This window comes from Procambarus clarkii, chromosome 15 (assembly GCF_040958095.1).
Source record: "Procambarus clarkii isolate CNS0578487 chromosome 15, FALCON_Pclarkii_2.0, whole genome shotgun sequence".
Lineage (NCBI taxonomy): Eukaryota > Metazoa > Arthropoda > Malacostraca > Decapoda > Cambaridae > Procambarus > Procambarus clarkii.
The window spans coordinates 9,440,304-9,457,280 of NC_091164.1; positions in this window are offsets into that span (position 1 = coordinate 9,440,304).

Genomic DNA, 16,977 nt, shown 5'->3' on the forward strand with positions numbered 1-16,977 from the left:
GTGCTCTAGGGAGGTGGTAGTCTTTGGAGTGTATAAATACTCCGAAATTACCATCTCTTTTAAGGGTCTGAGCAGGTGGTGGAGTGGGTTAAGGCGTACCTGTTATGCCAGTTGCTGGAAGGCTTCTGTGCTGGCTAGGGTTCGAGTCTCCTGGTGGGAAAGTGTTCTAAAGTTGTATACTTCACTCTCGTGTTTAGGAGAGTTGTGCCTTAAGCATAGACACAGTGTTCTCCCATATTAACAGGGACCTGATGAAAAAACATAAAATTGACCCCTCACTTGCTCTAGTGCTCTTGGGAGGTGGTGGTCTTTGGAGTGTATAAATACTCCGAAATTACCATCTCTTTTAAGGGTCTGAGCAGGTGGTGGAGTGGGTTAAGGCATACCTGTTATGCCAGTTGCTGGAAGGCATCTGTGCTGGCTAGGGTTCGAGTCTCCTGGTGGGAAAGTGTTCTAAAGTTGTATTCTTCACTCTCGTGTTTAGGAGAGTTGTGCCTTAAGCATAGACACAGTGTTCTCCCATATTAACAGGGACTTGATGAAAAAACGTAAAAATGACCCCTCACTTGCTCTAGTGCTCTTGGAGGTAAACTACCAGTGAAGGACAAACTACCAGTGAAGGACAAACTACCAGTGAAGGACAAACTACCAGTGTAGGACAAACTACCAGTGTGGGACAAACTACCAGTGCAGGACAAACTACCAGTGTAGGACAAACTACCAGTGCAGGACAAACTACCAGTGAAGGACAGACTACCAGTGTAGGACAAACTACCAGTGTGGGACAAATTACCAGTGTGAGACAAACTACCAGTGTGGGACAAACTACCAGTGTGGGACAAACTACCAGTGAAGGACAAACTACCAGTGTAGGACAAACTACCATAGAAGGGCAAACTACCATAGAAGGACAAACTACCAATGAAGGACAAACTACCAGTGTGGGACAAATTACAAGTGTGGGACAAACTACCAGTGTGGGACAAACTACCAGTGTAGGACAAACTACCAGTGTGGGACAAACTACCAGTGTGGGACAAACTACCAGTGAAGGACAAACTACCAGTGAGGGACAAACTACCAGTGTGGGATAAACTACCAGTGCGGGACAAACTACCAGTGTGGGATAAACTACCAGTGCGGGACAAACTACCAGTGTGGGACAAACTACCAGTGTGGGACAAACTACCAGTGTGGGACAAACTACCAGTGTGGGACAAACTACCAGTGTAGGACAAACTACCAGTGCAGGACAAACTACCAGTGAAGGACAAACTACCAGTGTGGGACAAACTACCAGTGTGGGACAAACTACCAGTGTGGGATAAACTACCAGTTAAGGACAAACTACCAGTGTGGGACAAACTACCAGTGAAGGACAAACTACCAGTGTGGAACAAACTACCAGTGTGGGACAAACTACCAGTGCAGGACAAACTACCAGTGCAGGACAAACTACCAGTGAAGGACAAACTACCAGTGTGGAACAAACTACCAGTGTGGGACAAACTACCAGTGTGGGACAAACTACCAGTGAAGGACAAACTACCAGTGAAGGACAAACTACCAGTGTTGGACAAACTACCACTGAAGGACAAACTACCAGTGTGGGACAAACTACCAGTGAAGGACAAACTACCAGTGTGGGACAAACTACCAGTGTGGGACAAACTACCAGTGTGGGACAAACTACCAGTGTAGGACAAACTACCAGTGAAGGACAAACTACCATTGAAGGACAAACTACCAGTGCAGGACAAACTACCAGTGTGGGACAAACTACCAGTGCAGGACAAACTACCACTGAAGGACAAACTACCAGTGTGGGACAAACTACCAGTGTAGGACAAACTACCAGTGCAGGACAAACTACCACTGAAGGACAAACTACCAGTGTGGGACAAACTACCAGTGTGGGACAAACTACCAGTGTGGGATAAACTACCAGTGCAGGACAAACTACCAGTGTAGGACAAACTACCAGTGCAGGACAAACTACCAGTGAAGGATAAACTACCAGTAAAGGACAAACTACCGGTGCAGGACAAACTACCAGTGAAGGATAAACTACCAGTGCAGGACAAACTACCAGTGTAGGACAAACTACCAGTGCAGGACAAACTACCAGTGAAGGACAAACTACCAGTGTAGGACAAACTACCAGTGTGGGACAAACTACCAGTTAAGGACAAACTACCAGTGCAGGACAAACAACCAGTGTAGGACAAACTACCAGTGAAGGACAAACTACCAGTGTGGGACAAACTACCAGTGTGGGACAAACTACCAGTGAAGGACAAACTACCACTGAAGGACATACTACCAGTGTGGGACAAACTACCAGTGTGGGACAAACTACCAGTGGAGGACAAACTACCAGTGTAGGACAAACTACCAGTGCAGGACAAACTACCAGTGAAGGACAAACTACCAGTAAAGGACAAACTACCAGTGAAGGACAAACTACCAGTGAAGGACAAACTACCAGTGTGGGACAAACTACCAGTGCAGGACAAACTACCAGTGTAGGACAAACTACCAGTGCAGGACAAACTACCAGTGAAGGACAAACTACCAGTGTAGGACAAACTACCAGTGCAGGACAAACTACCAGTGAAGGACAAACTACCAGTGCAGGACAAACTACCAGTGCAGGACAAACTACCAGTGAAGGACAAACTACCAGTGTGGGACAAACTACCAGTGTGGGACAAACTACCAGTGAAGGACAAACTACCAGTGCAGGACAAACTACCAGTGAAGGACAAACTACCAGTGTGGGACAAACTACCAGTGAAGGACAAACTACCAGTGAAGGACAAACTACCAGTGAAGGACAAACTACCAGTGTGGGACAAACTACCAGTGTGGGACAAACTACCAGTGTGGGAAACTACCAGTGAAGGACAAACTACCAGTGTGGGACAAACTACCAGTGTGGGACAAACTACCAGTGTGGGACAAACTACCAGTGTGGGACAAACTACCAGTAAAGGACAAACTACCAGTGAAGGACAAACTACCAGTAAATAACAAACTACCAGTAAAGAACAAACTACCAGTGAAGGACAAACTACCAGTGAAGGACAAACTACCAGTGAAGGACAAACTACCAGTGAAGGACAAACTACCAGTGAAGGACAAACTACCAGTGTAGGAAAAACTACCAGTGTGGGACAAACTACCAGTGTAGGACAAACTACCAGTGCAGGACAAACTACCAGTGTAGGACAAACTACCAGTGCAGGACAAACTACCAGTGCAGGACAAACTACCAGTGAAGGACAGACTACCAGTGTAGGACAAACTTCCAGTGTGGGACAAATTACCAGTGTGGGACAAATTACCAGTGTGGGACAAACTACCAGTGTGGGACAAACTACCAGTGTGGGACAAACTACCAGTAAAGGACAAACTACCAGTGAAGGACAAACTACCAGTGTAGGACAAACTACCATAGAAGAACAAACTACCAGTGAAGGACAAACTACCAGTGTGGGACAAATTACCAGTGTGGGACAAACTACCAGTGTGGGACAAACTACCAGTGTGGGACAAACTACCAGTGTGGGACAAACTACCAGTGAGGGACAAACTACCAGTGAGGGACAAACTACCAGTGAGGGACAAACTACCAGTGTGGGACAAACAACCAGTGTGGGACAAACTACCAGTGTGAGACAAACTACCAGTGTGGGACAAACTACCAGTGCAGGACAAACTACCAGTGCAGGACAAACTACCAGTAAAGGACAAACTACCAGTGAAGGGCAAACTATCAGTGTGGGACAAACTACCAGTGTGGGATAAACTACCAGTTAAGGACAAACTACCAGTGTGGGACAAACTACCAGTGAAGGACAAACTACCAGTGTGGGACAAACTACCAGTGAAGGACAAACTACCAAAGTGGGACAAACCACCAGTGTGGGACAAACTACCATTGCAGGACAAACTACCAGTGAAGGACAAACTACCAGTGTAGGACAAACTACCAGTGTGGGACAAACTACCAGTGAAGGACAAACTACCAGTGTGGGACAAACTACCAGTGTGGGACAAACTACCAGTGTGGGACAAACTACCAGTGTAGGACAAACTACCAGTGAAGGACAAACTACCAGTGAAGGACAAACTACCAGTGCAGGACAAACTACCAGTGTGGGACAAACTACCAGTGCAGGACAAACTACCACTGAAGGACAAACTACCAGTGTGGGACAAACTACCAGTGTAGGACAAACTACCAGTGCAGGACAAACTACCAGTGAAGGACAAACTACCAGTGTGGGACAAACTACCAGTGTGGGACAAACTACCAGTGTGGGACAAACTACCAGTGAAGGACAAACTACCACTGAAGGAAAAACTCCCAGTGTGGGACAAACTACCAGTAGAGGACAAACTACCAGTGCAGGATAAACTACCACTGAAGGACAAACTACCAGTGTGGGACTAACTACTAGTGTGGGACAAACTACCAGTGCAGGACAAACTACCAGTGTAGGACAAACTACCAGTGCAGGACAAACTACCAGTGAAGGACAAACTACCAGTAAAGGACAAACTACCAGTGAAGGACAAACTACCAGTGAAGGACAAACTACCAGTGTGGGACAAACTACCAGTGCAGGACAAACTACCAGTGTAGGACAAACTACCAGTGCAGGACAAACTACCAGTGAAGGACAAACTACCAGTGTAGGACAAACTACCAGTGTGGGACAAACTACCAGTGCAAAACAAACTACCAGTAAAGGACAAATTACCAGTGAAGGACAAACTACCAGTGTGGGACAAACTACCAGTGAAGGACACACTACAAGTGAAGGACAAACTACCAGTGTGGGACAAACTAAAAGTGAAGGACAAACTACCAGTAAAGGACAAACTACCTGTGTGGGACAAACTACCAGTGCAGGACAAACTACCAGTGTAGGACAAACTACCAGTGCAGGACAAACTACCAGTGCAGGACAAACTACTAGTGCAGGACAAACTACCAGTGTAGGAAAAACTACCAGTGTAGGACAAACTACCAGTGTGGGACAAACTACCAGTGTAGGACAAACTACCAAAGAAGGACAAACTACCAGTGTGGGACAAACTACCAGTGTAGGACAAACTACCAAAGAAGGACAAACTACCTGTGTGGGACAAACTGCCAGTGAAGGACAAACTACCAGTGAGGGACAAACTACCAGTGAAGGACAAACTACCAAAGAAGGACAAACTACCAGTGTGGGACAAACTACCAGTGCAGGACAAACTACCAGTGTAGGACAAACTACCAGTGCAGGACAAACTACCAGTGCAGGACAAACTACCAGAGCAGGACAAACTACCAGTGAAGGACAAACTACCAGTGTAGGACAAACTACCTGTGTAGGACAAACTACCAGTGTAGGACAAACTGCCGGTGCAGGACAAACTACCATTGTAGGACAAACTACCAGTGTAGGACAAACTACCAGTGTGGGACAAACTACCAGTGTGGGACAAACTACCAGTTAAGGACAAACTACCAGTGTAGGACAATAACAGTGTAGGACATACTGCCAGTAAAGGACAAACTAGCAGTGTGGGACAAACTACCAGTGTAGGGCATACTGCCAGTAAAGGACAAACTACCAGTGTGGGACAAACTACCAGTGTGAGACAAACTACCAGTGTGGGACAAACTACCAGTGAAGGACAAACTACCAGTGTTTGACAAACTACCAGTGTAGGACAAACTACCAGTAAAGGACGAACTACCAGTGTGGGACAAACTACCAGTGTGGTACAAACTGCCAGTGTAGGACAAACTACCAGTGTGGGACAAACTACCAGTGTGGGACAAACTACCAGTGTGGGACAAACTACCAGTGAAGGACAAACTACCAGTGAAGGACAAACTACCAGTGAAGGACAAACTACCAGTGTAGGACAAACTACCAGTGAAGGACAAGCTACCAGTGAAGGACAAACTACCAGTGAAGGACAAACTACCAGTAAAGGACAAACTACCAGTGAAGGACAAACTACCAGTGAAGGACAAACTACCAGTGTGGGACAAACTACCAGTGTGGGACAAACTACCAGTGAAGGACAAACTACCAGTGTAGGACAAACTACCAGTGTGGGACAAACTACCAGTGTAGGACAAACTACCAGTGCAGGACAAACTACCAGTGTAGGACAAACTACCAGTGCAGGACAAACTACCAGTGAAGGACAGACTACCAGTGTAGGACAAACTACCAGTGTGGGACAAATTACCAGTGTGGGACAAACTACCAGTGTGGGACAAACTACCAGTGTGGGACAAACTACCAGTGTGGGACAAACTACCAGTGAACAACAAACTACCAGTGTAGGACAAACTAAAAGTGTAGGACAAACTACCAGTGAAGGACAAACTACCAGTGAAGGACAAACTACCAGTGTGGGACAAATTACCAGTGTGGGACAAACTACCAGTGTGGGACAAACTACCAGTGTGGGACAAACTACCAGTTAAGGACAAACTACCAGTGTAGGACAATAACAGTGTAGGACATACTGCCAGTAAAGGACAAACTACCAGTGTGGGACAAACTACCAGTGTAGGGCATACTGCCAGTAAAGGACAAACTACCAGTGTGGGACAAACTACCAGTGTGAGACAAACTACCAGTGTGGGACAAACTACCAGTGAAGGACAAACTACCAGTGTTTGACAAACTACCAGTGTAGGACAAACTACCAGTAAAGGACGAACTACCAGTGTGGGACAAACTACCAGTGTGGTACAAACTGCCAGTGTAGGACAAACTACCAGTGCAGGACAAACTACCAGTGCAGGACAAACTACCAGTGTGGGACAAACTACCAGTGTGGGACAAACTACCAGTGTTGGACAAACTACCAGTGTGGGACAAACTACCAGTGTGGGACAAACTACCAGTGAAGGACAAACTACCAGTGAAGGACAAACTACCAGTGTGGGACAAACTACCAGTGTGGGACAAACTACCAGTGTAGGACAAACTACCAGTGAAGGACAAACTACCAGTAAAGGACAAACTACCAGTGTGGGACAAACTACCAGTGAAGGACAAACTACCGGTGTGGGACAAACTACCAGTGTGGGACAAACTACCAGTGAAGGACAAACTACCAGTGTGGGACAAACTACCAGTAAAGGACAAACTACCAGTGTAGGACAAACTACCAGTGAAGGACAAACTACCAGTAAAGGACAAACTACCAGTGTGGGACAAACTACCAGTGAAGGACAAACTACCAGTAAAGGACAAACTACCAGTGTGGGACAAACTACCAGTGTGGGACAAACTACCAGTGAAGGACAAACTACCAGTAAAGAACAAACTACCAGTGTGGGACAAACTACCAGTGAAGGACAAACTACCAGTGTGGGACAAACTACCAGTGTGGGACAAACTACCAGTGTGGGACAAACTACCAGTGAAGGACAAACTACCAGTGTGGGACAAACTACCAGTGAAGGACACACTACCAGTGAAGGACAAACTACCAGTGTGGGACAAACTACCAGTGAAGGACAAACTACCAGTAAAGGACAAACTTCCAGTGTGGGACAAACTACCAATAAAGGACAAACTACCAATGAGGGACAAACTACCAGTGAAGGACAAACTACCAGTGAGGGACAAACTACCAGTGCAGGACAAACTACCAGTTAAGGACAAACTACCAGTGAGGGACAAACTACCAGTGAAGGACAAACTACCAGTGTGGGACAAACTACCAGTGTGGGACAAACTACCAGTGAAGGACAAACTACCAGTGTAGGACAAACTACCAGTGTGGGACAAACTACCATTGTAGGACAAACTACCAGTGCAGGACAAACTACCAGTGTAGGACAAACTACCAGTGCAGGACAAACTACCAGTGAAGGACAGACTACCAGTGTAGGACAAACTACCAGTGTGGGACAAATTACCAGTGTGGGACAAACTACCAGTGTGGGACAAACTACCAGTGTGGGACAAACTACCAGTGTGGGACAAACTACCAGTGTGGGACAAACTACCAGTGAACTACAAACTACCAGTGTAGGACAAACTACCAGTGTAGGACAAACTACCAGTGAAGGACAAACTACCAGTGAAGGACAAACTACCAGTGTGGGACAAATTACCAGTGTGGGACAAACTACCAGTGTGGGACAAACTACCAGTGTGGGACAAACTACCAGTTAAGGACAAACTACCAGTGTAGGACAATAACAGTGTAGGACATACTGCCAGTAAAGGACAAACTACCAGTGTGGGACAAACTACCAGTGTGGGACAAACTACCAGTTAAGGACAAACTACCAGTGTAGGACAATAACAGTGTAGGACATACTGCCAGTAAAGGACAAACTACCAGTGTGGGACAAACTACCAGTGTGAGAAAAACTACCAGTGTGGGACAAACTACCAGTGAAGGACAAACTACCAGTGTTTGACAAACTACCAGTGTAGGACAAACTACCAGTAAAGGACGAACTACCAGTGTGGGACAAACTACCAGTGTGGTACAAACTGCCAGTGTAGGACAAACTACCAGTGCAGGACAAACTACCAGTGAAGGACAAACTACCAGTGTGGGACAAACTACCAGTGTGGGACAAACTACCAGTGTGGGACAAACTACCAGTGTGGGACAAACTACCAGTGAAGGACAAACTACCAGTGAAGGACAAACTACCAGTGTGGGACAAACTACCAGTGTGGGACAAACTACCAGTGTAGGACAAACTACCAGTGAAGGACAAACTACCAGTAAAGGACAAACTACCAGTGTGGGACAAACTACCAGTGAAGGACAAACTACCGGTGTGGGACAAACTACCAGTGTGGGACAAACTACCAGTGAAGGACAAACTACCAGTGTGGGACAAACTACCAGTGTGGGACAAACTGCCAGTGTAGGACAAACTACCAGTGAAGGACAAACTACCAGTAAAGGACAAACTACCAGTGTGGGACAAACTACCAGTGAAGGACAAACTACCAGTAAAGGACAAACTACCAGTGTGGGACAAACTACCAGTGTGGGACAAACTACCAGTGAAGGACAAACTACCAGTAAAGGACAAACTACCAGTGTGGGACAAACTACCAGTGAAGGACAAACTACCAGTGTGGGACAAACTACCAGTGTGGGACAAACTACCAGTGTGGGACAAACTACCAGTGAAGGACAAACTACCAGTAAAGGACAAACTACCAGTGAAGGACACACTACCAGTGAAGGACAAACTACCAGTGTGGGACAAACTACCAGTGAAGGACAAACTACCAGTAAAGGACAAACTTCCAGTGTAGGACAAACTACCAATAAAGGACAAACTACCAATGAGGGACAAACTACCAGTGAAGGACAAACTACCAGTGAGGGACAAACTACCAGTGCAGGACAAACTACCAGTTAAGGACAAACTACCAGTGAGGGACAAACTAACAGTGAAGGACAAACTACCAGTAAAGGACAAACTACCAGTGAGGGACAAACTACCAGTGAGGGACAAACTACCAGTAAAGGACAAACTACCAGTGAGGGGCAAACTACCAGTGCAGGACAAACTACCAGTTAAGGACAAACTACCAGTGAGGGACAAACTACCAGTGAAGGACAAACTACCAGTAAAGGACAAACTACCAGTGAGGGACAAACTACCAGTGAGGGACAAACTACCAGTGAAGGACAAACTACCAGTAAAGGACAAACTACCAGTGAGTGACAAACTACCAGTGAAGGACAAACTACCAGTAAAGGACAAACTACCAGTGAGGGACAAACTACCAGTAAAGGACAAACTACCAGTGAGGGACAAACTACCAGTTTGGGACAAACTACCAGTGAGGGACAAACTACCAGTGAAGGACAAACTACCAGTGAGGGACAAACTTCCAGTGAGGGACAAACTACCAGTGAAGGACAAACTACCAGTAAAGGACAAACTACCAGTGAGGGACAAACTACCATTGAGGGGCAAACTACCAGTGAAGGACAAACTACCAGTAAAGGACAAACTACCAGTGCAGGACAAACTACCAGTTAAGGACAAACTACCAGTGTGGGACAAACTACCAGTTAAGGACAAACTACCAGTTAAGGACAAACTACCAGTAAAGGACAAACTACCAGTAAAGGACAAACTACCAGTGAAGGACAAACTACCAGTGTGGGACAAACTACCAGTGTGGGAAAAACTACCAGTGAAGGACAAACTACCAGTGTGAGACAAACTACCAGTAAAGGACAAACTACCAGTGTGGGACAAACTACCAGTGAAGGACAAACTACCAGTAAAGGACAAACTACCAGTGTGGGAAAAATTACCAGTGAAAGACAAACTACCAGTGTGGGACAAACTACCAGTGTGGGACAAACTATCAGTGTGGGACAAACTACCAGTGTGGGACAAACTACCAGTGAAGGACAAACTACCAGTGTGGGACAAACTACCAGTGAAGTACAAACTACCATTGTGGGACAAACTACCAGTGAAGGACAAACTACCAGTGTGGGACAAACTACATATGAAGGACAAACTACCAGTGAAGGACGAACTACCAGTGTGGGACAAACTACCAGTGAGGGACAAACTACCAGTGAAGGACAAACTACCAGTGAGGGACAAACTACCAGTGCAGGACAAACTACCAGTTAAGGACAAATTACCAGTGAGGGACAAACTAACAGTGAAGGACAAACTACCAGTAAAGGACAAACTACCAGTGAGGGACAAACTACCAGTGAGGGACAAACTAACAGTGAAGGACAAACTACCAGTAAAGAACAAACTACCAGTGAGGGACAAACTACCAGTGAGGGACAAACTACCAGTGAAGGACAAACTACCAGTAAAGGACAAACTACCAGTGAGGGACAAACTACCAGTGAAGGACAAACTACCAGTAAAGGACAAACTAACAGTGAGGGACAAACTACCAGTGAGGGACAAACTACCAGTGAGGGACAAACTACCAGTAAAGGACAAACTAACAGTGAGGGACAAACTACCAGTGAGGGACAAACTACCAGTGAAGGACAAACTACCAGTAAAGGACAAACTACCAGTGAGGGACAAACTACCAGTGAAGGACAAACTGCCAGTGAAGGACAAACTACCAGTGAGGGACAAACTACCAGCAAAGGACAAACTTCCAGTGAGGGACAAACTACCAGTTTGGGACAAACTACCAGTGAGGGACAAACTACCAGTGAAGGACAAACTACCAGTGAGGGACAAACTACCAGTGAGGGACAAACTACCAGTGAAGGACAAACTACCAGTAAAGGACAAACTAGCAGTGAGGGACAAACTACCAGTGAGGGACAAACTACCAGTGAAGGACAAACTACCAGTAAAGGACAAACTACCAGTGCAGGACAAACTACCAGTTAAGGACAAACTACCAGTGTGGGACAAACTACCAGTTAAGGACAAACTACCAGTTAAGGACAAACTACCAGTAAAGGACAAACTACCAGTGAAGGACAAACTACCAGTGTGGGACAAACTACCAGTGTGGGACAAACTACCAGTGAAGGACAAACTACCAGTGTGGGACAAACTACATATGAAGGACAAACTACCAGTGAAGGACGAACTACCAGTGTGGGACAAACTACCAGTGAGGGACAAACTACCAGTGAAGGACAAACTACCAGTGAGGGACAAACTACCAGTGCAGGACAAACTACCAGTTAAGGACAAATTACCAGTGAGGGACAAACTAACAGTGAAGGACAAACTACCAGTAAAGGACAAACTACCAGTGAGGGACAAACTACCAGTGAGGGACAAACTAACAGTGAAGGACAAACTACCAGTAAAGAACAAACTACCAGTGAGGGACAAACTACCAGTGAGGGACAAACTACCAGTGAAGGACAAACTACCAGTAAAGGACAAACTACCAGTGAGGGACAAACTACCAGTGAAGGACAAAGTACCAGTAAAGGACAAACTAACAGTGAGGGACAAACTACCAGTGAGGGACAAACTACCAGTGAGGGACAAACTACCAGTAAAGGACAAACTAACAGTGAGGGACAAACTACCAGTGAGGGACAAACTACCAGTGAAGGACAAACTACCAGTAAAGGACAAACTACCAGTGAGGGACAAACTACCAGTGAAGGACAAACTGCCAGTGAAGGACAAACTACCAGTGAGGGACAAACTACCAGCAAAGGACAAACTTCCAGTGAGGGACAAACTACCAGTTTGGGACAAACTACCAGTGAGGGACAAACTACCAGTGAAGGACAAACTACCAGTGAGGGACAAACTACCAGTGAGGGACAAACTACCAGTGAAGGACAAACTACCAGTAAAGGACAAACTAGCAGTGAGGGACAAACTACCAGTGAGGGACAAACTACCAGTGAAGGACAAACTACCAGTAAAGGACAAACTACCAGTGCAGGACAAACTACCAGTTAAGGACAAACTACCAGTGTGGGACAAACTACCAGTTAAGGACAAACAACCAGTTAAGGACAAACTACCAGTAAAGGACAAACTACCAGTGAAGGACAAACTACCAGTGTGGGACAAACTACCAGTGTGGGACAAACTACCAGTGAAGGACAAACTACCAGTGTGGGACAAACTACCAGTAAAGGACAAACTACCAGTGTGGGGCAAACTACCAGTGAAGGACAAACTACCAGTAAAGGACAAACTACCAGTGTGGGACAAACTTCCAGTGAAGGACAAACTACCAGTGTAGGACAAACTACCAGTGAAGGACAAACTACCAGTAAAGGACAAACTACCAGTGTGGGACAAACTACCAGTGAAGGACAAACTACCAGTGTGGGACAAACTACCAGTGTGGGACAAACTACCAGTGAAGGACAAACTACCAGTGTGGGACAAACTACCAGTGAAGGACACACTACCAGTGAAGGACAAACTACCATTGTGGGACAAACTACCAGTGTGGGACAAACTGCCAGTGTGGGACAAACTACCAGTGAAGGACAAACTACCAGTGTGGGACAAACTACCAGTGAAGGACACACTACCAGTGAAGGACAAACTACCATTGTGGGACAAACTACCAGTGTGGGACAAACTACAAGTGATGGACAAACTACCAATGAAGGACAACTACCAGTGTGGGACAAACTACCAGTGTGGGACAAACTACCAGTGTGGGACAAACTACCAGTGTGGGACAAACTACCAGTGTGGGACAAACTACCAGTGAAGGACGAACTACCAGTGTGGGACAAACTACCAGTGTGGGACAAACTACCAGTGTGGGACAAACTACCAGTGTGGGACAAACTACCAGTGTGGGACAAACTACCAGTGTGGGACAAACTACCAGTGTGGGACAAACTACCAGTGAAGGACAAACTACCAGTGTGGGACAAACTACTAGTGAAGGAAAAACTACCAGTGTGGGACAAACTACCAGTGAAGGACAAACTACCAGTGTGGGACAAACTACCAGTGTGGGACAAACTACCAGTGTGGGACAAACTACCAGTGTGGGACAAACTACCAGTGTGGGACAAACTACCAGTGAAGGACAAACTACCAGTGTGGGACAAACTACCAGTGAAGGACACACTACCAGTGAAGGACAAACTACCAGTGTGGGACAAACAACCAGTGAAGGACAAACTACCAGTAAAGGACAAACTTCCAGTGTGGGACAAACTACCAATAAAGGACAAACTACCAATGAGGGACAAACTACCAGTGAAGGACAAACTACCAGTGAGGGACAAACTACCAGTGCAGGACAAACTACCAGTTAAGGACAAACTACCAGTGAGGGACAAACTAACAGTGAAGGACAAACTACCAGTAAAGGACAAACTACCAGTAAAGGACAAACTACCAGTGAGGGACAAACTACCAGTGAGGGACAAACTACCAGTGAAGGACAAACTACCAGTAAAGGACAAACTACCAGTGAGGGGCAAACTACCAGTGCAGGACAAACTACCAGTTAAGGACAAACTACCAGTGAGGGACAAACTACCAATGAAGGACAAACTACCAGTAAAGGACAAACTACCAGTGAGGGACAAACTACCAGTGAGGGACAAACTACCAGTGAAGGACAAACTACCAGTAAAGGACAAACTACCAGTGAGTGACAAACTACCAGTGAAGGACAAACTACCAGTAAAGGACAAACTACCAGTGAGGGACAAACTACCAGTAAAGGACAAACTACCAGTGAGGGACAAACTACCAGTTTGGGACAAACTACCAGTGAGGGACAAACTACCAGTGAAGGACAAACTACCAGTGAGGGACAAACTACCAGTGAGGGACAAACTACCAGTGAAGGACAAACTACCAGTAAAGGACAAACTACCAGTGAGGGACAAACTACCAGTGAGGGGCAAACTACCAGTGAAGGACAAACTACCAGTAAAGGACAAACTACCAGTGCAGGACAAACTACCAGTTAAGGACAAACTACCAGTGTGGGACAAACTACCAGTTAAGGACAAACTACCAGTTAAGGACAAACTACCAGTAAAGGACAAACTACCAGTAAAGGACAAACTACCAGTGAAGGACAAACTACCAGTGTGGGACAAACTACCAGTGTGGGACAAACTACCAGTGAAGGACAAACTACCAGTGTGAGACAAACTACCAGTAAAGGACAAACTACCAGTGTGGGACAAACTACCAGTGAAGCACAAACTACCAGTAAAGGACAAACTACCAGTGTGGGACAAATTACCAGTGAAGGACAAACTACCAGTGTGGGACAAACTACCAGTGTGGGACAAACTACCAGTGAAGGACAAACTACCAGTGTGGGACAAACTACCAGTGAAGTACAAACTACCTTTGTGGGACAAACTACCAGTGAAGGACAAACTACCAGTGTGGGACAAACTACAAATGAAGGACAAACTACCAGTGAAGGACGAACTACCAGTGTGGGACAAACTACCAGTGAGGGACAAACTACCAGTGAAGGACAAACTACCAGTGAGGGACAAACTACCAGTGCAGGACAAACTACCAGTTAAGGACAAATTACCAGTGAGGGACAAACTAACAGTGAAGGACAAACTACCAGTAAAGGACAAACTACCAGTGAGGGACAAACTACCAGTGAGGGACAAACTAACAGTGAAGGACAAACTACCAGTAAAGAACAAACTACCAGTGAGGGACAAACTACCAGTGAGGGACAAACTACCAGTGAAGGACAAACTACCAGTAAAGGACAAACTACCAGTGAGGGACAAACTACCAGTGAAGGACAAACTACCAGTAAAGGACAAACTAACAGTGAGGGACAAACTACCAGTGAGGGACAAACTACCAGTGAGGGACAAACTACCAGTAAAGGACAAACTAACAGTGAGGGACAAACTACCAGTGAGGGACAAACTACCAGTGAAGGACAAACTACCAGTAAAGGACAAACTACCAGTGAGGGACAAACTACCAGTGAAGGACAAACTACCAGTGAAGGACAAACTACCAGTGAGGGACAAACTACCAGCAAAGGACAAACTTCCAGTGAGTTTGGGACAAACTACCAGTGAGGGACAAACTACCAGTGAAGGACAAACTACCAGTGAGGGACAAACTACCAGTGAGGGACAAACTACCAGTGAAGGACAAACTACCAGTAAAGGACAAACTAGCAGTGAGGGACAAACTACCAGTGAGGGACAAACTACCAGTGAAGGACAAACTACCAGTAAAAGACAAACTACCAGTGCAGGACAAACTACCAGTTAAGGACAAACTACCAGTGTGGGACAGCCTACCAGTTAAGGACAAACTACCAGTTAAGGACAAACTACCAGTAAAGGACAAACTACCAGTGAAGGACAAACTACCAGTGTGGGACAAACTACCAGTGTGGGACAAACTACCAGTGAAGGACAAACTACCAGTGTGGGACAAACTACCAGTAAAGGACAAACTACCAGTGTGGGGCAAACTACCAGTGAAGGACACACTACCAGTAAAGGACAAACTACCAGTGTGGGACAAACTTCCAGTGAAGGACAAACTACCAGTGTAGGACAAACTACCAGTGAAGGACAAACTACCAGTAAAGGACAAACTACCAGTGAAGGACAAACTACCAGTGTGGGACAAACTACCAGTGAAGGACACACTACCAGTGAAGGACAAACTACCATTGTGGGACAAACTACCAGTGTGGGACAAACTACAAGTGAAGGACAAACTACCAATGAAGGACAACTACCAGTGTGGGACAAACTACCAGTGTGGGACAAACTACCAGTGTGGGACAAACTACCAGTGTGGGACAAACTACCAGTGAAGGACGAATTACCAGTGTGGGACAAACTACCAGTGTGGGACAAACTACCAGTGTGGGACAAACTACCAGTGTGGGACAAACTACCAGTGTGGGACAAACTACCAGTGTATGACAAACTACCAGTGAAGGACAAACTACCAGTGTGGGACAAACTACTAGTGAAGGACAAACTACCAGTGTGGGACAAACTACCAGTGAAGGACAAACTACCAGTGTGGGACAAACTACCAGTGTGGGACAAACTACCAGTGTGGGACAAACTACCAGTGTGGGACAAAGTACCAGTGTGGGACAAACTACCAGTGTGGGACAAACTACCAGTGAAGGACAAACTACCAGTGTGGGACAAACTACCAGTGTGGGACAAACTACCAGTGTGGGACAAACTACCAGTGTGGGACAAACTACCAGTGAAGGACAAACTACCAGTGTGGGACAAACTACCAGTGAAGGACAAACTACCAGTAAAGGACAAACTACCAGTGTGGGACAAACTACCAGTGAAGGACAAACTTCCAGTGTGGGACAAGCTACCAGTGTGGGACAAACTACAAGTGTGGGACAAACTACCAGTGAAGGACAAACTACCAGTGTGGGACAAACTACCAGTGAAGAACAAACTACAAGTGTGGGACAAGCTACCAGTGTGGGACAAACTACCAGTGTGGGA